This window comes from Aotus nancymaae, unplaced genomic scaffold (assembly GCF_030222135.1).
Source record: "Aotus nancymaae isolate 86718 unplaced genomic scaffold, 86718_ANA_hifiasm-v0.15.2.pri h1tg000027l, whole genome shotgun sequence".
Lineage (NCBI taxonomy): Eukaryota > Metazoa > Chordata > Mammalia > Primates > Aotidae > Aotus > Aotus nancymaae.
This window is the reverse complement of record NW_026988440.1, coordinates 2,424,797-2,449,412: the sequence shown is the minus strand read 5'-3', so window position 1 is coordinate 2,449,412 and position 24,616 is coordinate 2,424,797. Positions and strand designations below refer to the sequence as shown.

The window sequence follows — 24,616 nt, the reverse complement described above, 5'->3', positions numbered from 1 at the left end:
TCCTGACCCCATGATCCATCAGCCTTGGCCTCCCAAAGTGCTGCGATTAGCCATCACACCTGCTCTGGTCCTCTATTTTTTTTTTTTTCAGTTGGAATCATTATTAATATTTAAATACAAAAAGTGAGCACTAACTTGGCTTTTTGAACCCACACACACAGGTCTAACAGCCAAAATGTGCAGAGAAAATCAGCCCCTGCCCTGTCTTCCATAGTCCCCATTCTGTGGCTGAAGCTGCAGCCTCCCTCCTCTTATATATGAAATTCACAGCGGCCACTTTACACTACAGGTGTAATGCATTTTGTCTGTTTCACATTGTGTGCATGTCCCTCCCCAACAGCTCTATTCTTTAAAAAAAAAAAAGCAGTGGTTAAAAGTCAGGGGCACATCCCTTCCACTGGCATCGGTTCCTACCCCACAAGGGGAAAGTGAGATCTTCCAGTTAGGAGCAATTTGGTGAAAGGAGTGGGGTGGCCAGAGCTGGAATAACCGTCTGCATGGCTGCACTCTGGTATCAGAGTGAAGACAGAAGCAAGTCAGGATAGCATGGAGGGCACAGTTGCAAGTTGAGTCTTTCCATGAGACGATGTGGGGAGAATTCTCTCCACCAGGTTTAGATAGATCGATGTGCCAAAGTTAAAAAAAAAAATCCAAATAATCATCAGCAGTTCAAACACTACTGAATTTCAAACTTCTCCCACCAAGACTGCTCAAAGAGCAGTAACAATCTAGATCTTTCCAAGAAGTGAAGGTAGAGGCCCTGGCATTCCTCCTGAGAGCCCTGTGTTAGGCCCTAGAAGTATCTGCCGCTGCTGCAGTTGCTGCTGTTGCTCCATTTGCAACTTCTCGATTTCAAAGACAACGGGAAGAACCAGTATCTTAAAGGAAGTGGTCCCAATCCACAGGGCTGCCCTGGAAAACCTGTACATTTTTTGAGCCACAAAGAGGGAGAGATCAAAAGTGGCTCCCGCCGCGGACCGGACCGTACCCTCTCCGGAAACATCTCTGTCAGGCCCCATAGTCTCTCCGACAGGGTCTCATCTAGCTCGTCGTCATCGTCCTCCTCCAGCTCCTCCTCAGTCTTCTCCGCTTCGTCTTTCGGGAGCAATTCGTCCGGGGACTGAGGTTCCCCTGCACCGGCAGCAGCGACGGTGGCAGCCATGGCTGTAGGGTACACCGGAAGCCTGGTCTCCCATTTTTAATAGCTGTCTTGAAAAACACTTGTGTACATTTGTTGACTTAAAGAACTAAAAAAAAAAAAAAGAGTGATTTCACCTCAATAAATGTAGTATTCCATGAAAAGCAAACAAAATATATGTAAATGAACTTCATTAAAGTGTTTTTGAACTCTGGACTAGCAGGAGGTCACTTTGTGCCACATGAAAATCTTTTTTAGCTCTGGAACTTTTTTGCAGGCTTTAAAAAAATTTTTTTCTTCTCATTGTCCAAACCCATGAAGGGGTCTTTAAAATGTGGACATCTGGTTTGGTTTTTGAAAAAACATATAGATACAGATATCTGTAAGTTTTGTGGAAACAAGAAGGGCAAAACATGGCAATAAATATGAAGTTACACATTTAAATACTTTGAATTCTTACAGAAAAGAGTTTAAGAATTATCCTCTGCTGAATAGAACTTCACAGACATGGGAGACAATGAAATTGGGTAAGAGAAAAAGTAACATGGTTATACTTTTTGTAACTGCAACAAAATTTGATGGTGTTTGTGAGGAAAAGTACAGCAATAATCTCTTCTGTAACTTTCATTAATAGGAATATGATTATTGTAGCCCTATCATATTCACTTTTGAAACGACTCGCTTTTAAAAGTATCATGAAAGTCCTGCTTCAGTAAGACCCATTTAAATACCTTTGGTGCTTACATCTTTTAGTGCAGCATATACATGTTTTAGAGAACTGCTGGCTAGCTGCACATGTTTTTAAAAGCTCTTAGCTAACTAGGAGGCTACAGTTGGAAATTACACATTTGATTAGAAATTGTAAACACTGGTCTTTTGTTTCATTTGGATTCCTTATTTCATCATCTTCTGTCAACAAAAACAAATTTTGCCTTTTTTTGCCCTTTATTTCTCAGCACAATTTAATTAAAAAGCACAAAAAATATTTGCTTTTAATTGCATCATGAGCAGCAGTTAATACTTAAAGATGGCCAGGTGCAGTGGCTCACGCCTATAATCCCAGCACTTTGAGAGGCCAAGGTGGGTGGATCCCTTCTGCCCAGGAGTTCTAGACCAGGAGTTCTGATTACCTAACAGAACCCCGTCTCTATCAAAATACAAGAAAATTAGCCAGGCTTGATGGAACATGCCTGTAGTCCCAGCTACACAGGAGGCTGAGGCAGGAGGTTCACCTAAGCCCAAGAGGTCAAGGCTGCAGTGAGCCATGACCATGCCACAGCAGTTGTACTGCAGCCTGGGTGATAGAGTGAGACCCAGTCTAAAATAATAATCATGATAATAATAACAATAAAAAAATAATTAAAGTTGTGTACTTACACTTGTAAACTCTGACTATAAAGATGGGAGTTGCGTGAGGCCTGTCACTGCAGGTTTTCACCCACTTCCCTGGTGAGCTGTATGAAGCAGCAGAGGCAGCCATAATCCCTCAGAACATAACTCCATTGGCCTGAGAACCAGCCCCGCCATCCCACACAGTGGCCACAGCAAGCCCCACCCAAAGAGACTCTGAGCATAACCAGCATTTGAGAAAATAAGCATACTAAACAAAACTAAAATCAAGGATTCTCACAGACTCCACTTCACTCCCCTGCTACCTCCCCCAGAGGAGGTGTTGGTATCCACAGCTAAGAGACCTGAAGATGGATCACATCACAGGACTCTGCAGATACTCTCCATTATCATCCTGGAGCCCAGTAGCTTCATTGGGTGGTTAGACCCAGAAGAACAATAACAATAATTGCAGTCCAACTCTCAGGAAGCCCCGTCCCTAGGGAGAGCAGGAGAGCACCACATTAAGGGATCACCCCATGGGACAGAAGAATCTCAGCAGGAGCCTTTGAGTCCCAGATCTTTCCTCCAACATAGCCTACCCAAATGAGAAGTAACCACAAAAACAAATCTGGTAATATGACAAAGCAAGGTTCTTTAACACCCCGAAAAGATCACGCTAGTTCACAGCAATGGATCCAATCCAAGAGAATATCTCTGGATTGCCAGGAGAAAAATTCAGAAGGTCAATTATTAAGCTACTTAAGGAAAGGTGAAAAGTAACTAAAAAATATTTTTAATAATACAGGATAGCAATGACAAATCTTCAGAGAAATAGGTATCATAAATTTTTAAAAATCACGACTTCTGGAAATGAAGGGCACACTTAGAGACATGCAAAATACACTGGTAAGTTTCAACAATAGAATCAAACAACTAGAAGAAAGAACTTCAGAGCTCCAAGTCAAGGCTTTCGAATTAACTCTGATCAAAAAAAAAGAAGAAAAATCAAAACAATGAACAAAGCCTCCAAGACGTTTGGGATTACATTAAGTGACCAAACTTAAGAATAATTGGTCTTCCTGAGGAAGAAGAGAAATCTGAAAGTTTGCAAATATTATTGGCGGGAATAATGGAGGGAAACTTCCCTGGCCTTGCTAGAGATCTAGACATCCAAGCACAGGAAGCTCAAAGGACAACCGGGAAATTCATCTCAAAAAGATCATCAGCTAGGCACGTAGTCACCAGGTTATCTAAAGTCAAGATGAAGGAGAGAATCTTAGGAGCTGTGAGGCAAAAGCATCAAGCAACCTGTAAAGGAAAATCAATCAGATTAACAGCAGATTTAGCAGCAGAAACCCTACAAGCTAAAAGAGATTGGGGTCCAATCTTTAGACACATTAAATAAAATAATTATCAACCAACAATTTTGTATCCAGTAAAAGTAAGCTTTATACATGACGAAAAGATAAAGTATTTTCAGACAAACCAATACTGAGAGGACTTGCCTCTGTCAAGCCAGCACTACAAGAAGTGCTAAAAGACATTCGAAATCTTGAAACAAACCCTTGAAATACACCAAAATATGACCTCCTTAAAGGATAAATCTCACAGGGCTTATAAAACAATCGTGCTACAAAAAATAATAATAATAAAAGGTATTTAGGCAACTAGCACAATGAGTAGAATAGCCCCTCACATGGCAATACTAACACTGAATGCACATGGACTCAATGCTCCACTTAAAAGATACAGAATTACAAAATGGATAAGAATTCACCAGCTAAGTGTCTGCTGTCTTCGAGAGACTCACCTAACACACAAGGACACATATAAACTTAACACAAAGTGATAGGAAAAGATATTCCATGCAAATGGAAACCAAAAGCAAACAGGAGTAGCTGTTATTATATCAGACAAAGCAGACTTTAAAGCAACAACAGTTAAAAAAGACAAAGAGGGACATTATACACTGACAAAAGGACTAGTCCAACAGGAAAATATCACAATCCTAAATATATGTGCACCTAATACTGAAGATCCCAAATTTATAAAACAATTACGACTAAACTTAAGAAATGAGATAGATGCAACACAATCATAATGGGGGACGTTAATACTCTAGTGACAGCACTAGACAAGTCATCAAGATAGAAACTCAACAAAGAAACAACAGACTTAAACTATATCCCAGGACAAATGGAATTAACAGATATTTATAGAACACTCCACTCAACAACTGCTGAATATAGAAGAGGAGAGAGGCAGACTGAAGGAAGCCCAAGACCACACAGTGAGAGAAAAATGCCTCTTTCAGTCACTCTAGACTTTGTCAGACACAGACTGGGAGCAGTGGCTCACACCTATAATATTAGCACTTTGGGAGGCTGAACTCGGAGGCCGGGAGTTCAACACCAGCCTGAACAACAATGCAAGACCCTATCTGTACAAGAAAGAAATTAACAAAACACTTAGTCGGACATCACTAGAACCCAAGAGGTGGGTACCTGGGAGAGTTGTGTGAAAAGCATGGAGCAATGCGTTTGGAGGTTGGGGTGGGGAAACAGGTAGGAAGGGAATGAAAAAAACACTCGAGGGTGCCAGTTCCATTCTACTGTGTGTCTAGTCACATTGGAGTAGATGTCCAGGCAGGAGAAGGGGCAAGCTGTGGGATCAGCCACATGTGGGCTTCCAAAGCTAATCCCAGGTGCCACCTCTCCTCCATACTTACGAGGAATCTCAGGCTCTTCCCTGAAGTGACACATTCCTCCATCCTTCGTAGCCCTCCTTCCACTTCTTCTCATGGCCTTTCCCCACCCCCTCCTCCACTCTCCTGGCCAGGACCCACACTCACCCCACCTCACCTCTCTCTTTTGATCAGTCTCACAATTCAGAAAGGAAAAGAAATGCCAGCTGAGGTCAGGTGTTTTAAGAATTTATTCAGTGCTCTCTGGGCATGTATTTGAAGATGATAACATTGTTTCTGGTCTCAATGCACTTTTGCCATATCTGATTTTCAGCTACATGAGGAAGGCCATCCATATGATCATCCCATCACCCAGGCAAGGAAACTACGGCCCCGAGCCCTGAGGATGCCTGCCCAAATCACCCTGCCCTTCAGCAAAATCACTCAGAACAGGATCTTGCAAGGGCCCTAAGAATCAGACAAGACCGACTGTGTCTTCTACAACACAGCCCCTTGTGTTGTATTCTGCTGCCTGCTGGGGAAACCGGGTGGGAATGATTCAGACTCTTCCTGCATCAGAAGGGCCACCTGTGTCCTTGGGGGTCCTCCAGTGGCCGCGGTTGTTCCTGCTGAGGGTGACCTCGACTCCCGAACCCAAACCTGTAAAATAGATAGAAATTCAGATACTGCAAGGCCTGAAAAGTTTTCTCCCAATACCAAAGTTGAGGGATGTACTCGAAGAAAAGGGAACATACCAAGCAGAGGGGGAAGGAATACGCCAAACACACAAACATACAAACAAAAACAAAAACCAGACCAAGGCGCAGGATGTATAGAATCCGGCATCAAGCCATGAAAAGGTGAAAGGGCAACAGGACCAGAAAGGAACAGGGTCGCCTGGGTGGGTGAAAGGCAGAAGGGAAGCCATCTCCAAAGAGATCAGCTTGACAACAGCCACCATGAGTTTAAAGGTATTGAGAAGACCTTTACTCAACTAAGGGACAGTTGGTGAATTCATTTATTAAGGTTCACGGAAAGTAAGAAAATGAAAATACCAGGCAATTATCAAATCTCTGAAAACATCAACGTGGATGGAAAGAAAAACTAGGAGAGTTTAACACGTGGCTCTGGTCTGAGTAGCATTCACATCAAATCTGTAATTTTAACTCTGGCTCTCAGTGCACTCAAAATCTCCACCTACCTACACTAGGAGGATGAAAATGTGCGTGCTGGGGAAGCTACTATGGACTGAAGGGATACTGAAAATTCAATAACTAATATCTAAAATGAAAAAAATTGAAGTAGCGTAAATGTGTATTATCAAGAGACAGAACAATAAAGAACAAAATATGAACCAAAAGGCTTCTATGTGCTTGTTTGCCAGGAAGCTGGTGGCTAGAAGGATTCAGAGGCAGTAGAGGGGGGAACATGTTTTGCAACAGGAGAAATGAAAGGGAAGCAGGTAGCACCTGGAACCTGCCTCATGCAGAGAACAGGGTTCCAAGCAGTGCTCCAGGATCTCAGGGGCTTACTGTGGCTGAGGCCACCTGCCCCCAAAACAAGCCCCTGGCACTGAGTCTACTGAAATGTGGGGAGGGACAAGAGGAGGGCTTTGGACCTTTGACCTGAGCAGCCTGGCTTCCTCTAGGCTCTGTCTTGGCTCCTGTCCAGAGATTAATGTAACAGATTGTCTCTAAATTCGTCCAAGGGAGTGGAGCTCCTTCCCCTATGCCCTAATCCCTTGAACACCATCCTTTCTGGAAGTGTTATTCTGAACATGTTATCCGATTTGTTTTTATAGGTGGAGAAAGACAGGATAGAAGGGCACTCACCCAGCAGAGCCAAAGAGAGGCAGCTCCAAGGACACCAGCGGCCCCCAGAGCCCACCACGACCCAGGGCTTGAGGTGTGCAGTGAGATCTTCAGTGCAGAAGGAGAAATCTCCTAAGGTGGGAAGGAAAAACAGACTTGAGAAGCGTTTCCTCGCTTCACAGTGAGTGCAAACACGTTGAGCAGGCACAGAGGAAAAGGAAGAAATTATAGGGAAAGGTGCTTGGGTAGGGGGAGGTCACATGGGGTGAGCCGTAGACCAGACCCAGCACTAGTGAGAGGTAGGAGAAACAAGTATAACCCTTATCTACAGAGTGGATACTTGAGGGTCTGCATAGTTACCGAGTGAAGAGGGTTACATACGTTTTAAGGACATTGATGTATGTTGTAGTTTATCATTGGAAGTGAAGGGAAAGGAAAGGAAATTTCATAAATAAAAACAGGCTGCAGGTGGTAACATCAATAGTCAGCCCTGGGACTTGTGTTTTCAAAACCTTTTATCCAGGTGCCAGACCTCTGACTTCCTACATTATCAACCCTCCAGCACCCTGTTCCCTCTCCTGTGATGAGACTGGGGTCAGGAAAAGATATGGACAGATGGGCCCATGCTGAAGGGCAGTCAGTGCCTGCAGGACATTCTGCAGAAAAAGAGTTTGCACGGCTGGCCTCCAGCACAGGGATTCCAACCCAACTCAGTATTAGTTGGGATGGAATACTAAATACTATAGATTTAGTATTTAGTATTTAGAGATTCCTAAATACTGAGGGCTCTGCCCAGTCTGGTTTGACCATAAGCCTCCTTCCTTCCACTGTGGTGCCCCGGCTTTACTTCCCATCTCCACACCCCCAGATCCTGGTACCAGGCTCAGGTTCATGGTGGAAGCTGCTCCATCCGACATGGCAACACTTTTGACCCAGCCGCTTTGACAACCTCGTCCAGTCTCCTCTGGAGGGAGCCACCAAGCCCTTTGCTGATGAGCTGGGACTGACGGGGAACAGGGCTGCGATCTCGGAAGGGGTTGGGGTTGGACACCGGAGTCGTCTTCTAACCACCGAGTGAGCTCTAACCAAGGAATTCAACTCTAACCACTGACTCCTCCAGAAGAGGAAAAAGGAAGCCTCTCCATACACTAAGCTGAAACCGCAAACCGCAGCCATGGCAGAGAAACTGCTGCTTAAATAGTGCAGAGCTGCCACTAGATGTGCGAGCCTTGTAGTCCAGAAGGAGCCCTCGAGGCGGTAGCAGCTGCGAGATCCGAGCGCGCTCTCGCCCAGCGGTGGCCCCGGGCTCCGGGAACCGGGGCTGCTTCTCTCCGGGGTTCGCGACCTGAGGAACCCTCCGCTCCGAATCCGGGCTGGCCTCTCCGGGAAGCCTTGAAACTCAGCTCCCTGGTGGGCCAGGAAGGCTGTCCGAGTTGGGCAGCGCCGCCCGGGGCCTCCCTCAGAGCCGAGTGTTCGCCACCCTTGAGGTGCAGCCGAGCCTGGAGGAGAGACCGGGTCCGCGCAGGTGCGGCCCGTGGTGCCTGGAGACCCCACGAGCCCCCACCCTCCAGCTCGGGGCGTGATGGCCCAATTGGCGCTGTGGGGATCTGTTTGGAAACCACTCTCTGCTTTGAGGACACGTGCGGAGCTCTCTTGGAGGAGGAGGCTGTGAAGGAAGAGGGGCAGACTCGAGGCCTCTGGCCAGCTGCGCCTCCGGCCCAGGCCTCCCTGTGTCCACGTCTAGTCCTCCGGCTTTTCACAACAGTGACCTCGACAGCACCCAGAGTCTGCGGCTTCTGTCCAGTCCGCTCCTTCCCCTGCGTGGCCAAGAGGGCGCACTGCTGGTGTCTTTAGTGAGTGGCTGTGAGCGCGGGGCTGGGGCTGAGAGCGGAGGACGGACGAGAGAGGAGCCGCCAAGCCACCACCGGCCCTGGGGCACCGTCACCGTCTCCCGGCGAGGTCAGGCCGCAGATTCGGGTTTGCCCAGCAGCTGCTCCGCGTTCAGGCTTCCTCTCCACCTCCCTGCCTCCCTCAGGAGGACCTGGCCCATTAGGAAGCCCGGGGCGTTTTGTGGACTGGGTGGTCAAAAATGGTGTGTGGGGGAGGGTCAGTTGAGATTAGACCTGAATAACGGGGAACCTGGGGCCGCAGAGTTGGGGCCCAGGTGAGGACCAGAAGTTTCCCTGGGAGTCAACTTCCAAGAAAGGTGACTAATGAGGGGCACTACGGCAAGAGGAAGAAAGATTGATTTGCAATTGACTTGTAGCCCCGATCGGTTTTGATCCCTATTTGACCGCTAGAGGTCTGCAGCTCTCTCCTGGGTGAGTTCTGAAGGCCCCTGGGGAGAGCTGAGCCCAAGGGACTTTTTAATTCTACAGAGGAACTCCCCCTGAGGCAGATCTCTGTGCCCAGGGATGGAAGGCTGGGCGTGATGTATCTGAAAAAAGTTACACAGAGAAAAAGTCAAGTTCATTTTTGCTATCCTGTGCTGAACCAGATAAATTAACTGGTGTTAATTGGAGTGATGGCAATAGGCCTATAACTGGTCCCCAGCTTCCTATCCAGCCCTTCCCCGATAAAGTCAGAATCCTGTCCACTTGAAACAGTGAATCCCCAGCAGAGGACCTCGGCTCCCAAGATCGAATTCACCCTGGGCTGCCCGGAACCGGCTACCCTGCCCAAGAGCTGTCAATGCCTGGAGCACATTGCAGGAAGAATGCAGGGGAGCTTGGTGGGGAGGTGAGTGAGTGCAGACCGATTCCAGGAACTGCTTGGACCCTTGGGGTGGCTCTCACTCAGGCGGTCCTACAGGTCCTCACACAGCCCATTTCTGAGCAGGAAGGATGCTCCAGTAGAGGCAAGGGGTGAGGCAAAGGCAGGTATGGGGTCACTTGCACTTTGCAGCAAACTGGAGAGGGAGATGAGAAGCAAGGAGTACTGGCCCTCACATGGAAACCTACGGTGCACTGCCCAAAGGGAATGGGAAGGGAACCACAGCCACTCAGATCCACAGAAGACTTGGCAGATGGGAGAGGGTGGCTTTGAGGACTGAAATCCCTACCTCATAGGACTCTGGATACTGGGACACTTGCTTCCTCCTGTGCTTCTACACGGATCTCAGGACTGTGGGACACTCTCTGCACTCTTGCCCTTGTAATTCTCTGCTCTCCAGATGGCCTCCTTTTCTCTGGAGTGCAACAATGGCCATCAGATTCTTGTGCAGAAGGTCACTGGGTGATTGTGAGATTCTGGAGCCAGTTATTTCCCTTTCTTAACTACCTCAGGCTTCAGAAAACTGAGCTCCACAGTCACACGCATCTCTCCCCGTGCAGCTCCAAGGAATTATTCATATAAAAAGACAAAAACTTAAATGGAATGATGTTTATGGAGCCAACTGTTTAACACGGAAAAGCTGGACTTCCCAGTTTTCTGCCCTTCCTGAGAACTTAATCCTAAAACACTAATCTCATGTCAGTCTTCTGCCTTAACTGGGAATTGCTGTAGCTAGTCTGTTCTAAAGGCAACTTGTGAGCCGCTAGGATTGGAGAACACAAGACCACTTTTCCTAAACACATACGTGGTTCTATCCCGACCAGATCAGTGGAATTCCAGTGTCGTTTCTGAGTCACATCGAGGTAAACTGCACAGACCAGGAACCCACATTTTAAAAAGAATAAAGTAAAATAAGTGGCCTGTAGTGTGTGGGCTGGGGTTAGTGCGGGCTTCCGGCTTGGCCGCAGGTGTCCGTGGTTCAGCGCCGAGGCTTTTGTGTGGGGTCTGGCTTGACTTTGTGTCCGCGAGTTTTTGCCCTGCTCCGTGGCGCTCCTCCGGGGCGGAAGCGGCGAGACCCGGGCGAGCTCGGGCGGTAGCGGCGGCTGTGAAGGCTGCAGGGAGGAGGACTCACAGATCGCGGAGATGCCGGCGTTCCTAGAAGACGCCTGGGTCCTGACGAAAGCCAAGTTGAAGAGTGAGTTGCTCAGCCTTAAAGTGAGGCTCTCGGCCAGGAGCAGCGCAGGGACGAGGACGCACAGCTCCGCCTGCAGCACTTGGAGCTGTGGCTGCTGTCCGCTGCGCCCACACCGAGGGCCACGGCTCCCCAGCTGCGCGGAGCTCCAGCGCACCCTGGTCCAGGCTCCGCAGCTCGGCCGCCCGCCCGCAGCAGGAAAGCCACGAAGAAAACCATCAACCCACACCGGAAAATAAAGCTGATCTCGAGGTCACCGCGCTCACCAAGGAAGATCTCCTGGACCCGCTTGCGAAGTATGCAGAGAAACCTAGTCCTACTGGGGAACACCCAGGAAGCGATGAAAGAAAAAACCTTTGAAACCAAAGGAACGAGGACGATCTGTCGCCCAGGCTGGCGTGCAGTGTTGCCATCTCGGCTCACTGCAGCCTCCGCCTCCTGGGTTCAAGGGGTTCTCGTGCCTCAGCCTCACGAGTGACTGGAGCCACAGGCACCCACTACCTCGCCTAATTTTTTTTTTTTTTTTTTTACTTTTGGTAGGGACAGGGTTTCGCCTTGTTTTCTAGGCTAGTCTCCAACTGGTGAGCTCAAGGGATCCGCCCACCTCTGCGGATTAACGATTTAATCTTCAGCAGAAAATGCAAGGCAGAATGGAAATCAAGGTTCTAATAGATACCGTGACAATGAAGAAGACTAAAGTGGAGCTCAAGCTTGACGAGAGAGAACCACTAAATGGCAGAGCAAAGACTCCAGTAACACTCAAGCAAAGAAGACTTGAGATAGAGTTATTCTCACGCTGGAATACCTAAAGCTGAACCACAAGTGGCGCTTTCAGAAGGCGGAGCTCTGCAGGCATGGAATAGGGAGTCTACCAAAGGGCCCAGGAGGCCAAGGAAAAGGGTGGAAACCAGAACATTTTCCCAGAGATGGTGCAGCTCCCACAGCTGAAACTCTAATGACTCCAGGACGCAAAACCTTCGTGGTTAGTACGGTGACCGCAAAGTGCGAGCATGCAGCTCCTATTCTGCAACTCACCAAATTCTCAGACATATCCAAAACTCCAAAGAAACCACTGACAAAAACAAACAAACAAAAACAAACAAGAAAGAAGAGCAGAAAGGGATATTCTTAAGGAAATGTTGCCCTATGAAGCATCTACACCAACAGGAATTAGTGCAGACCAAAGGGACTACAGGTGGGCCATTAGAACTCACTGAGTTCAGGATGGAGGAATCTTTTTCTTCTAAATATGTTCCTAAGTGTGTTTCTTGGCAGATGTCATGTCAATAAAAGACAAAAGAAAAAGAATGACCCGTTTCTGTATGGACATTTTGCTGTTTGTTGTGGTAGGTATTACTTGTTGGTTGGTTCGTTGGTCTATCAAGCTGTGGAAACCAACCAAGGAAATCCTTTCTCTAATGTTCTTCCTGATGGCTCTAGAAACCCAACTGAATGGAATTCGTTCGGCACCTTCAACTTGGTCAACTGGGTCTATTTTATTTTATTTTATTTTTTTTTTTGAGATGGAATTTTGCTCTGTTGACAGGCTGGAGTGCAGTGGCACAGCCTCAGCCTCCCGAGTTCAAGCAGTTTCCCTGCCTCAGCATCCTGAGTAGCTGGGACTACAGGTGAGTGCTGCCATGCCCGGCTAATTTTTTGTATTTTAGTAGAGACGGGGTTTCACCAGGTTGGCCAGGATGGTCTCGATCTCCTGACCTCGCGGTCCACCTGCCTTGGCCTCTCTCAAAGTGCTGGGATTACAGGAGTCAGCAATCATGCCCAGCCTCGTCTCCTATTTTTAATTACTGTATTGAAAAACACTTTTGTACGCTAGTTGACTTAAAGAACTAAAAAAGAAGGGGGAGTGATTTCACCTCAATAAATGTAATATTCCATGAAAAGTAAACAAAATATATATAAATGAACTTTAATATAGTAAAGTGTTTTTGGATTCTGGACTAGCAGTAGATCATTTCATTCAATATGAAAATCTTTTTTTTTTTTTTTTTTTGAGACAGTCTTGTTCTGTTATCAAGGCTGGAGTGCACAGGAGCAATCTCAGCTTACTGCAACCTGCGCCTCTCAGGTTCAAGCGATTCTCCTGCCTCAGTCTCCCAGGTAGATGGGATTACAGGAACGTGCCACCACACCTAGCTAATTTTTGTATTTTTAGTAGAAACAGGGATTTACCATGTTGGTCAGGCTGGTCTTGAACTCCTGACCTTGTGATCTGCCCGCCTTGGCCCCCCAAAGTGCTGGGTTTACAGGCATTAGCCACCCCGCCTGGCTGGCCAATGAAAATCTTGTTTCCACTAAACATATAGATTTATATGTTTAGTGGAAACAAGAAGGGCAAAACATGGCAATAAATATAAAGTTACACATTTAAATACTTCGAATTCTTGCAGAAAAGAGTTTAAGAATTATCCTCTGCTGAATAAAAACTTCACAGACATGGAAGACAGTAAAATTGGGTAAGAGAAAAAGTAACATGGTTATACTTTTTGTAACTGCAACAAAATTTGATGGTGTTTGTGAGGAAAAGTACAGCAATAATCTCTTCTGTAGCTTTCATTAATAGGAATATGATTATTGTAGCCCTATCATATTCACTTTTGAAACGACTCGCTTTTAAAAGTATCATGAAAGTCCTACTTCAGTAAGAACCATTTAAATACCTTTGGTGCTTACGTCTTTTAGTGCAGCATATACATGTTTTAGAGAACTGCTGGCTGGCTGCACATGTTTTTAAAAGCTGTTAGCTAGCTAGGAGGCTACAGTTGAAAATTACACTTTTTATTAGAAATTGTAAACACTGGTCTTATGTTTCATTTGGATTCCTTATTGCATCATCTTCTGTCAACAAAAACAAATTTTGCCATTTTTTTGCCTTTTACTTCCCAGCACAATTTGACTAAAAAGTACAAAAAGTATTCACTTTTTTTTTTCCTCTTTGTGACAGAGTTTAGCTCTTGTTGCCCAGGCTGGAGTACAATGGCTCAATCTCAGCTCACTGCAACCTCTGCCTCCTGGGTTAAAGCAACTCTCCTGCCTCAGCCTCCCAAGTAGCTGGGACCACAGGCATGCACCACCATGCCCAACTAATTTTTTGTATTTAGTAGAGACAGGGTTTCACCAAGTTGGTTAGGTTGGTCTCGAACTCCTGACTTCAGATGATCCACCCACCTCAGCCTCCCAAACTGCTGGGATTACAGCCATGAGCCACTGTGCCTAACCAGTATTTGCTTTTAAATTTCATTATAAGCAGCGGCTAATACTTAAAGATGGCCAGGTGCGGTGGTTCACACCTATACTCCCAGGACTTTGAGAGGCCAAGGTGGGTGGGTCCCCTCAGCCCAGGAGTTACAGACCAGGAGTTCTGAGTATCTAACAGAACCCATTCTCTACCAAAATACAAGAAAATTGGTGTGAGCTGCTGGTGGGGTGGTCAGCGCAATGCCCAAGGCCAAGGGCAAGACCCAGAGGCAGAAGTTTGGTTACAATGTCAACCAAAAGCTCCTGAACCGGAATGCTCGACGGAAGGCAGCGCTGCGGATCGAGTGCTCCCACATCCGACATGCCTGGGACCACGCTGAATCGGTGAGGCAGAACCTGGCCGAGATGGGGTTGGCTGTGGACCCCAACAAGGCGGTGCCCCTCTGTAAGAGAAAGGTGAAGGTCATGGAGGTGGACATAGAGGAGAGGCCTAAGGAACTTGTGTGGAAGCCCTATGTGCTGAATAACCTGGAAGCAGAAGCCAGCCTTCCAGAAAAGAAAGGAAATACTCTGTCTCGGGACCTCATTGACTATGTACGCTACGTGGTGGAGAACCACGGGGAGGACTATAAGGCCATGGCTCACGATGAGAATTACTATTAAGTTACCCCAAAACAGATTTGGAATAAGATCAATGTCTATAAATGCTTTTACCCAGCAGAGTGGCAAGACTTCCTTGATTCTTTGCAGAAGAATAAGATGGAGGTTGAGTGACTGGTTTACATCACACCTGCCCCAGGCTGAGGCCTCTCCCTGGACCAGGGAAGGGGCCTGAAGCTAGAGCCGGGGTGTAAGGCAAGGAGGGCTGTGTGGCTCCAGAGGGGCTGGCCAGATCCCGTAGAATCAAAAGGTTTTACACTCACACACACACACTCACACAAACACATACTCCCCACTCTGGGGAAGGAACTGTTATCAGAGGCTCTAATTTATATTCTTCTGGGGGTCCATGGAAAAGCCAGAACCTGCTGTTTTCAGGGTGGGTGGTTTATTTGAATATAGTGTGTACATAAGAAAATAAAGATATTTTACTTCTCTGAAAAAAAAAAAAAAAGAAAGAAAATTATCCAGGCTTTATGGAACATGCCTGTAGTCCCAGCCACGCAGGAGGCTGAGGTAGGAGGATCACCTAAGCCCAAGAGGTCAAGGCTGCAGTGAGCCATGACCATGCCAGAGCAGTTGTACTGCAGTCTGCGTGATAGAGAGACCCAGTCTCAAATAATAATCATGATAATAATAACTAATAATAATTAAAGTTGTGTACTTATAGTTGTAAGCTCTGACTATGAAGATGGGAGCTGGGTGAGGCCTGTCACTGCAGACTTTCACCCACTTCCCTGGTGAGCTGTATGAAGCAGCAGAGGCAGCCATAATCCATTGGCCTGAGAACCAGTCTCGCCATCCCACACAGTGGCCACAGCAAGCCCGACCCAAAGAGAGTCTGAGCATAACCAGCATTTGAGAAAATAAGCATACTAAACAAAACTAAAACCAAGGATTCTCACAGACTCCACTTCACTCCCCTGCTACCTCCCCCAGAGCAGGTGTCGGTATCCATGGCTAAGAGACCTGAAGATGGATCACATCACAGGACTCTGCAGATACTCTCCATTATCATCCTGGAGCCCAGTAGCTTCATTGGGTGGTTACACCAAGAAGAACAATAACAATAATTGCAGTCCAACTCTCAGGAAGCCCCATCCTTAGGGGAAGTGGGAGAGCACCACATCAAGGGATCACCCAATGGTACAGAAGAATCTCAACAGGAGCCTTTGATTCCCAGATCACTCCTCCAACATAGTCTACCCAAATCAGAAGGAACCACAAAGACAATTCCAGTAATATGACAAAGCAAGGTTATTTAACACCCCAAAAAGATCATGCTAGTTCACCAACAATTGACTCAAACCAAGAGGATATCTCTGAATTGCCAGAAAAAAAAAAATTCAGAAGGTCAATTATCAAGCTACTTAAGGAGGCACCACAGAAAGGTGAAAAAAAACTAAAAAAATATTTTTAATAACACAGAATATAGATGAAAAATATTCAGAGAAATAGATATCATAAATAAAAAACAATCACAACTTCTGGAAATGAAGGGCACACTTAGAGACATGCAAATCACACTGGCAAGTTTCAACAATAGAATCAAACAACTAGAAGAAAGAACTTCAGAGCTCCAAGTCAAGGCTTTCGAATTAACTCCGACAAAAACAAAGAAAATGAAATCCAAAAGATGAACAAAGTCTCCAGAAGATTCGGATTACATTAAGTGACCAAACTTAAGAATAATTGGTCTTCCTGAGGAAGAAGAGAAATCTGAAAGTTTGCAAATTTTATTTGAGAAAAGAATTAAAGAAAACTTCCCTGGCCTTGATCTAGACATCCAATACAAGAAGCTGAAAAAACAACCGGGAAATTCATCTCAAAAAGATCATCAGCTAGGCACGTAGTCATCAGGTTATCTAAAGTCAAGATGAAGGGAAGAGTCTTAGGAGCTGTGAGGCAAAAGCATCAAGCAACCTGTAAAGGAAAACCTATCAGATTAACACAGATTTATCAGCAGAAACCCGACAATCAGGAAGGGATTGGGGTCCAATCTTTACACACCTTAAACAAAATAATTATCAACCAACAATTTTGTATCCAGTAAAAGTCAGCTTTATAAATGAAGGAAAGATATTTTTCAGACAAACAAATGCTGAGAGGACTTGCCACTGTCAAGCCAGCACTACAAGAACTGATAAAAGACATTCGAAATCTTGAAACAAAACCTTGAAAACACCAAAATATGACCTCCTTAAAATATAAATCTCACAGGGATTATAAAACCATCATGCAAAAAAAAAAAAAAAAAAGGTATTTAGGCAACTAGCACAATGAGTAGAATAGCCCCTCACATGGCAATACTAACACTGAATGCACATGGACTCAATGCTCCACTTAAAAGGTACAGAATTACAAAATGGATAAGAATTCACCAACTAAGTGTCTGCTGTCTTCGAGAGACTCGCCTAACACACAAGTACACATATAAACTCAAGATAAAGTGATAGGAAAAGGTATTCCATGCAAATGGACACCAAAAGCAAACAGGAGTAGCTATTATTATATCAGACAAAACAGACTTTAAAGCAACAACAGTTAAAAAAGACAAAGAGGGACATTATACACTGACAAAAGGACTAGTCCAACAGGAAAATATCACAATCCTAAATATATGTGCACCTAATACTGAAGATCCCAAATTTATAAAAATATTATTCCTAGACTTAAGAAATGCAATAGATAGCAACACAATAATAGTGAGGGATGTTAATTACTGACGGCACTAGACAAACTATCAAGATAGAACATCAACAAAGGAACAATGGACTTAAACTATACCCTAGAACAAATGAACTTAACAAATAGTTACAGAACACCCAACGCCGGCACAATATACATTCTATTCATTAGCACAGGAAACATTCTCCAAGATAGACCATATAATAGGCCACAAAACAAGTCTCAACAAATTTGAGAAAATTGAAATTATGTCAGATACTCTCTCAGATCGCAGTGGAATAAAATTGGAAATTAACTCCAAAATGAGCCCACACAACCATGCACATACATGGAAATTAAATAACCTCATCCTGAATGATCATTGGCTCAACAATACAATCAAGATGGAAATACAAAAATTCCTTGAACTGTCAGGCATGGTGGCTCATGCCTGTAATCCCAGCATTTTGGGAGGCCGAGGTGAGTGGATCACCTGAGGTCAGGAGTTCAAGACCAGCCTCACCAATATGGGGAAACCCCATCTCTACTAAAAATACAAAAATTAGCTAGGCATGGTGGTGGGTACCCATAGTCCCAGCTACTGGGGAGGCTGAGACAGGAGAATTGCTTTGCTTAAACCCAGGAAGTGGAAATTGCTGTGAGCCGATACCGTGCCTCTGCACTCTGGCCTGGGGAGATAGAGCATGATTACGTCTCAAAAAAAAAAAAATTCCTTGAACCGCATGATAATAGTGACACAACCTATCAAAACCTCTGTGATACAGAAAAAGTGGTGCTAAGAGGAAAATTCATAGCATTAAATGCATACATCAAAAAGTCTGAAAGAGCACAAATAGACAATTTAGGCTCATACCTCCAGAAACTAGAGAAACAAGAACAAACAAAACCCATACTATACCCAGCAACAGAAAAAAAAATAACCAAAATCAGAGTCAATGAAATTGAAAAAAAATTACAAAAGATAAATGAAACAAAAAGCTTGTTGTTTGAAAAGTTAAATCAAATTGATAGACAATTAGCAAGATTAACCAAGAAAAGAAGAGAGAAGATCCAAATACACTGAGTTAGAAACAAAACGGGAAGGCCAAGCCCGGTGGCTCATGCCCGTAATCCCAGCACTTTGAAAGGCCGAGACAGGTGAAGTCAGGAGTTCAAGACCAGCCTGGCTAATACGGTAAAATGCTGTCTCTACAGAAAATACAAAAAATTAGCCAGGTGTAGTTGTGCACACCTGTGAACTCAGCTACTAGGGAGGTTGAGACAGGAGAAACTGTTGAACCCAGGAGGCAGAGGTTTCAGTGAGCCAATATTATGCCACTGCACTGCTGCCTGGGTGACAGATCAAGACTCCATCTCAAAAGAAAAAGAAACAAACAAAATGGAAGATATTAAAACCAATAACACAGAAATACAAAAGATCATTCAAGGCTACTATGAACACCTTTATGCACATAAACTAGAAAACCTAGAGAACACGGATAAATTCCTGGAAATATACAACCCTCCTAGATTAAACTAGGAAGAAATGGAAACCCTGAACAGACCAATAACAAGCAGTCAGATTGAAATGGTAATATTAAAAGTTACCAACAACAACAACAACAAAAGCCAAGGGCCAGATGGAGTCACAGCGGAATTATATTAGACATTCAAATAAATTGTACCAATCCCACTGACACTATTCTAAACAGCAGAGAAAGGGAATCCTCTCTAAATCATTCTATGAAGTCAGTATCACCCTAATACCAAAACCAGGAAAGGACATAACAAAGAAACAAAACTACATGCCAATATCCCGAATGAACATACATGCAAAAATCCTCAAAAAATACTAGCTAACAGAATCCAGCAGCATATCAAAATAATAATCCACCATGATCAAGTGGGTTTCCTACCAGAGATGCAGGGATGGTTTAACATAGGCAAGTCAATAAATGTAATACACCACATAAACGAAATTTAAAACAAAAATCACACGATCATCTCAATACATGCAGAAAAATCATTTCACAAAATCCAGCATCCCCTTATGATGAAAACTCTCAGCAAAATCAGCATAGAAGCAACATACCTTAAGGAAATAAAAGGCGTCTATGACAAACCCATGGCCAACAGTTTACTGAATAAAGAAAAGTTGAAACAATTCCCACTGAGAACCGGGACAAGTCAAGGGTTCCTACTTTCACCACTTCTATTCAATATAGTACTGGAAGCCCTAGCCAGAGCAATCAGACAACAGAAAGAAATAAAGGGCATCTAAATTGGTAACGAGGAAGTCACGCTGTCATTGTTTGCTGCTGACATGATTGTGTGCCTAGAAAACCCTGAGGACTCATCCAAAAAGCTCCTAGAACTGGTGAATGAATTCAGCAAAGTTTCAGGATACAAAATTAATATACACCAATCAGTAGCTCTGATATACACCAACAGCCACCAAGCTGAGAATCAAATCAAGAACTCAAGCACTTTTACTTTAGCTGCAACAAAATTAAAAGACTTAGGAATATTCCTAGCCAAGTAGGTAAAAGACCTCTACAAGGAAAACTACAAAACACTGCTGAAAGCAATCATTGATGACATAGACAAATGGAAACACAGCCCATGCTCGTGGATGGGTAGAATCAATATTGTGAAAATGACCATACTGCCAAAAGCAATCTACAAATTCAGTTCAATTTTCATCAAAATACCACCATCATTCTCCACAGAACTAGAAAAAGCAATCCTAAAATTCATATGGAACCAAAAAAGACACTGCATAGGCAAAGTAAGACTAACCAAAAAGAACAAATCTGGAGCCATTACATTACCCGACTACAAAATATACTATAAGGCCACAGTCACCAAAACCACATGGTACTGGTATAAAAATAGACATGGGCCAGGCGCAGTGGCTCACGCCTGTAATCCCAGCACTTTGGGAGGCCGAGGCGGGTGGATCACGAGGTCAAGAGATCGAGACCATCCAGGTCAACACGAAACCCCGTCTCTACTAATACAAAAAAAATTAGTTGGGCATGGTGGTGCGTGCCTGTAATCCCAGCTACTCAGGAGGCTGAGGCAGGAGAATTGCCTGAACCCAGGAGGCGGAGGTTGCGGTGAGCCGAGATCGCGCCATTGCACTCCAGCCTGGGTAACAAGAGCGAAACTCCGTCTCAAAAAAAAAAAAAAAATAGACATATAGGCTGGGTGCAGTGGCTCACACCTGTAATCCCAGCACTTTGGGAGGCTGAGGTGGGTGGATCACGGGATCAGGTAATGGAGACCATCTTGGCCAACATGGTGAAACCCTGTCTCTACTAAAAATGCAGAAATTAGCCAGGCGTGGTGGCTCACACCTGTAGTCCCAGCTACTCAGGAGGCTGAGGTGGGAGAATCGCTTGAACCCAGTATGTGGTGATGGCAGTGAGCTGATACCACACCACTGCACTCCAGCCAAGGCAACAGAGCGAGACTATGTCTCAAAAAAAGAAAATAGGCATATAGACCAATGGAACAGAATAGATAACCCAGAAATAAAGCCAAGTACTTATGATCAACTGATTTTCAACAAAGCAAACAAAAACATACACTGGGAAAAGGACACCCTGTTTAACAAATGATGCTGGGTTGATTGGCAGGCCACATACAGAATAAAAGTGGATCCTCATCTCTCACCCTATGCAAAAATCAACTCAAGATGGATCAAAGACTTTAATCTAAGACATGAAACCATAAAAATTTTAAAAGATGACTTTTTTTTTTTTAAGTTGGGGTTTCACCATGATGGCCAGGCTGGACTTGAACTCCTAACATCAGGTGATCCACCCACCTCGGCCTCCCAAAGTGCTAGGATTACAGGTGGGAGGCACCACACCCAGCCAAAGATGACATTTTTTAAAAACTCTTCTAGACTTTGGCTTAGGCAAAGACTTCATGACCAAGAACTCAAAAGCAAATGCAACAAAAACAAAGATAAACAGGTGGAACTTAATTAAACTAAAAGCCTCTGCATAGCAAAGAAATAATCAGCAGAGTAACAGACAACCCACAGAGTGAAAGAAAATCCTCACGATCTATACATCTGACAGAGGACTAATATCCAGAATCTACAAAGAATTCAAAGAAATCAGCAAAAACAAAACAAAAAATCCCATCAAAAAATGTGCTAAGGAGGCCGCCATCATGAACGACACAGTAACTATCCACGCTAGAAAGTTCATGACCAGCCAGCTACTTCAGAGGAAACAAAGAGCCATTGATGTCCTTCACCCCAGGAAGGCAGCAGTGCCCAAGACAGAAATTCGGGAAAAAACAGCCAAAATGTACAAGGCCACAGTGGATGCCATCCTTGTATCTGGATTCAGAACTCATTTTGGTGGTGGCAAGACAGCTGGCTTTGGCATGATTTATGATTCCCTGGATAATGCAAAGGAAATGAATCCAAACATAGACTTGCAAGACATGGCCTGTATGAGAAGAAAAAGACCTCAAGAGAGCAACGGAAGGAACGCAAGAACAGAATGAAGGAGGTCAGGGGGACTGCAAAGGCCAATGTTGGTGCTGGCAAGAAGCCGAAGAAGTAAACGTGCTGCAATGACGTTATCTATGGCCGCTGTGGATATTTCACAAGACGCTTAATAAACTAAAAACTTTCAAAAAATAATGTGCTAAGGACATGAATAGAAAATCCTCAAAACAAATATACAAATGGCCAACAAACATATGAAAAAATGCCCAACCTCACTAATGATCAGGGAAATGCAAATCAAAACCACAGAGCAATAACTACTCACTCCTGCAAGAATGACCATAGTCAAAATATCAAAAAATAATACATGTTGGCATGGACGTGGTGAAAGGGAACACTTTTACACACTGGTGGGAATGTAAACTAGTACAACAACTATGGAAAACAGCTTGGAGATTCCTTAAATAACTAAAAGTAGGTCTACTATTTGATCCAGCAATCCTACTGTCGTGTATCTACCCAGAGGAAGCCATTGTATGAAAAAGATACCCAAATATGCATGTTCATAACAGCACAATTTGCAATTGCAAAACTATGGAACCAGCCCAAATGCCCATCAATCAAAGAGTGGATAAAAAAATGAAATATAGATATAGATACAATGGAATACTATTCAGCCATAAAAAGGAATGAAATAATGGAATTCGCAGCAACCTGGATGGAAATGGAGACCATTATTCTAAGTGAAGTAACTCAGGAATGGAAAACCAAACATGGTATGTCCTCATTCATAAATGGGAGCTAAGCTATGAGGAAGCAAAGGCATTAGATTGATAAAATGAACTTTGGTCACTCAGGGGAAGGGGAGTATGGAGGGGAGGGATAAAAGACTACACATTGGGTACAGTGTATGCTGCTCGAGTGATGGGTGCACCAAAATCTCAGAAATCAACACTAAAGAACTTATTCATGTAACTGAACACCACCTGTTGAGATACCAAGTCTCCCAAAATTGATTTGTAGCTTAAATGCAATTCCAATCAAAATTATGGCAGGCCTGAACTTAAAAGTTAAAAAAAAATAAAAATAAATCCTGGCAGGCTTTTTATAAAAGAAATTACCAAGCTGATTTGTCAATTTATATGGAAATCTGAAAGACTTTCAATAGCCACAGTAATTTTTTTTTTTTTTTTTTTTTTTTTTGAGACGGAGTTTCGCGCTCGTTACCCAGGCTGGAGTGCAATGGCGCGATCTCGGCTCACCGCAACCTCCGCCTCCTGGGTTCAGGCAATTCTCCTGCCTCAGTCTCCTGAGTAGCTGGGATTACAGGCACGCGCCACCATGCCCAGCTAATTTTTTTTTGTATTAGTAGAGACGGGGTTTCACCGTGTTGACCAGGATGGTCTCGATCTCTTCACCTCATGATCCACCCGCCTCGGCCTCCCAAAGTGCTGGGATTACAGAGCCACAGTAATTTTTAAAAACAAGAAACTTGGCTGGGTGTGGTGGCTCATGCCTATAATCCCAGCGCTTTGGGAGGCCAAGGCAAGCGGATCACCTGAGGTCGGGAGTTTGAGACCAGCCTGACAAACATGGAGAAACCCTGTCTCTACTAAAAATACAAAATTAGCTGGGCATGGTGGCACATGCCTGTAATTCCAGCTACTAAGGAGGCTGAGGCAGGAGAATTGCTTGAACCTGGGAGGCAGAGGTTGTGGTGAGCCAAGATCATGCCATTGCACTCCAGCCTGGGCAACAAAAGTGAAACTCAGTCTCAAAAAAAAAAAGAAAGAAACTTGGAAAATACACACTACCTGATTACGAGACTTACTGTAAAGCTCCAGGAATCAAAGCTGTGTTATTGGCATAAGGATAGCCATGAATCAGTGGAATAGAATAAAGAGTAAACGAATAAAATCACACATATATGTCTCTGAAAAATGCTTCAAGGGAAAGGATGGTGTTTTCAACAAATGGTGCTGGGAAAAAATGACAAGAAAAAGAAGGAACACCATATCCAAAAACTAGCTTGATATAAATCACAGATGTAAACATAAGAGCTAAAGTTGCTAGCCTTCTAAATCAGTGCTGCCCAATAGATTATAAACTGAGTCACAAATGTGAGCCACATCGGTAATCTTTAATTTTCTAGTAGCCACATTTTAAAAACTAAAAAGTAATCAGTGATACCATTTTTAGCAATATGTTTATTTAACTGAATTCATCCAAAATACAACTTTAACATGTAATCAATGTAAATTATTGGCATAGTTAACATTTTTTCTCATACTTAATCTTTCTTGAAATTATTCCTTGGAGCCTCCAGGGCTTAGAAATTCCTTAATTTTATGTCCTGCCATGTCAAGATTTCCTCCAGTTCCGCGGATTCTAGGATTTGCAGAAGACATCAGTACCATTTACATTTCCAATTCTGGGTGCAGGAAAGAAAGAGTACAGAGACACGGTAGGGATTGGGACCCACCTTAGCCTCCTCCTCTCCCAGCCATCCTCCACACACCAGGCACCTCACCCTCCCCGCAAGCTCAGGGTTTCATGAAGTGCCAGACACAGGTGGAAACCAGGAGATATACAAACCCAGACCTCCGCAACCCGCCTCAGGAAGTCCTTCTGAAATCTACCCAGCCCCACTCCTGCCGCAGCCTGGGTGCTTTCC

The 24,616-nt window shown here is 44.4% G+C and overlaps 1 protein-coding gene and 2 pseudogenes; 2 read left to right on the top strand and 1 right to left on the bottom strand.

Moving 5' to 3' along the window:
- LOC105711154 (saoe class I histocompatibility antigen, A alpha chain-like) overlaps positions 1–24,616 on the top strand; it is a 64,180-nt gene that overhangs the window by 14,173 nt on the left and 25,391 nt on the right.
- On the bottom strand, positions 703–1,162 carry LOC105734309 (mitochondrial import receptor subunit TOM22 homolog; annotated as a pseudogene).
- Positions 14,385–14,918, top strand: LOC135276596 (nucleolar protein 16-like; annotated as a pseudogene).